Source organism: Trichechus manatus, unplaced genomic scaffold (assembly GCF_000243295.1).
Source record: "Trichechus manatus latirostris isolate Lorelei unplaced genomic scaffold, TriManLat1.0 scaffold00208, whole genome shotgun sequence".
In the NCBI taxonomy this organism is placed as follows: Eukaryota; Metazoa; Chordata; class Mammalia; order Sirenia; family Trichechidae; genus Trichechus; species Trichechus manatus.
The window spans coordinates 2109205-2110862 of NW_004444144.1; the positions used below are offsets into that span (position 1 = coordinate 2109205).

General features: G+C 43.8%; 1 protein-coding gene across 1 annotated transcript in view; it reads left to right on the top strand.

The window, feature by feature from the left end:
- Positions 1–1658, top strand: part of LOC101346268 (all-trans-retinol 13,14-reductase-like) — a 25822-nt gene that overhangs the window by 2326 nt on the left and 21838 nt on the right.

Below are 1658 nucleotides of genomic sequence, written 5' to 3' on the forward strand. Positions count from 1 at the left end.
AAAAGAAATTGCGTTTTGTTTGTCAAGTGATTTGACTGGTTGCCAGGTGTTTTGACTGGCGGTCAAGTGATTCAACTGGTTGTCAAATGATTTGACTGGTTGATTTTGTTTGTCAAGTGATTTGATTTGATGGAGTCCAACTCAAAGCATTAAGCCCTGGTTCTGAAATCTACCGGAGGCTCGGCAAGGTGCCTCGTGATCAGAGCCGCTCTCCCTTCACCAGAATACCTCCATTGTTGTTGTTAAAACCTATCTTAGGGTTGCTCTAAGGTTTGAAGAATGACTACTTATTAAAAAAAGAAAAAAAAAAAATCCCTATTTTTACCTCCAGACTCCCTTTCACTTATACATTTTAGAATTCTGTGTGATGCAGCTTGCTACACAGTCAGAGACGATATAGTGGAAGTACTAATAGTCTGAACTTCTCAGACAGAATTTTTGGCTTTAACTCTGTCACTAATTTAGTGCATAGCCATTCGCAAGTCGCTGGATGTATCTGGGCGGGTCTAAAAATGAGATAACTAGTTTAACTGTTTTTCAGATCAGGTTGTGACGTATTGGTGAGTCTTAAATCAATTTAGTGGGTTAGAACCAGCTTTTAAAAATGTAGAAGAATAGAAAATATTGGTCATGGTAAGTGTTGTATTGTGAACATCTGTGTCAGGTGTATGCATTATATACTTACATGTGTTCTGAGTCATGATATAAAATGTATTTTTCACTATGGGTCTCTCTAAAATAGTTTGAAAGCCAAAAAATTTGCCAAGTTCTCTTGCAGCTTGAAAGTTCCAAATCTCAGTTCTCCCTGAGTGACTGAACCCTTAGAGAAGAGATCTTGTGTTGGAGGCGCCCATATAGCACCACCAGGGGATACCATATACTCTCCAGTTTTATCTTCTGTTAGGCCCTGCACCCTCAGCCCTGTCTCTACTGCCTCCAGACTCCACCATGCGAAGGGGTGGTGCTGTAATTTCTCAGAGCAGCAGCCTCTGAAAAATATTTTAGAACTATGAGCAGCTCTGTCTCCAAGTACCACAATACCACCTGGCTGCATCACTGGCACCCACAGACCCTGCAGCTGCCAAAGAGAAATGACCTGTGAACGCACAGTTGCAGGAGATGGCAGCCTGCTCCACAGCATTCTCCCCTCCCCCACCATGTTTTCTTTTTTCCCTGGTTTTCTGTCTGTGGGGCCCTGGTGGCGCAGTGGTTGAGAGCTACAGCCGCTAACCAAATTGTCAGCAGTTCGAATCCACCAGTTGCACTTTGGAAACCCTACGGGGCAGTTCTGCTCTGTCCTATACACTCACTAGGAGTCGGAATCGCCTCGACGGCAGTGGGTTTGGTTGTCTCTCTGCACCTAGGTTTCTCAGCCTGTATCACTGTCAGCCTCCGTTTGTTCCTGTAGTAGTAGTTCACCGAGTCCTACTTTCTTTGAACGTAGGGAAAATTCCTAAGTACATAGCGGCTTTACTTAAACCAGTTCAGATCAAACCAAATTGTTTCGTTTTATCTACCTGGTGGGTCCTGAGTATTTCCAAGGTGAAGTGTTTGAGACAACTTAGACAGGAGCTTCGTGCCAAACTGCTCTAGCGGTTTCTTGCATTGTACAAGCTAGAGAAGCCCTTCTCGGTGTCTGTGTCTTTGCTGTTTCTCTG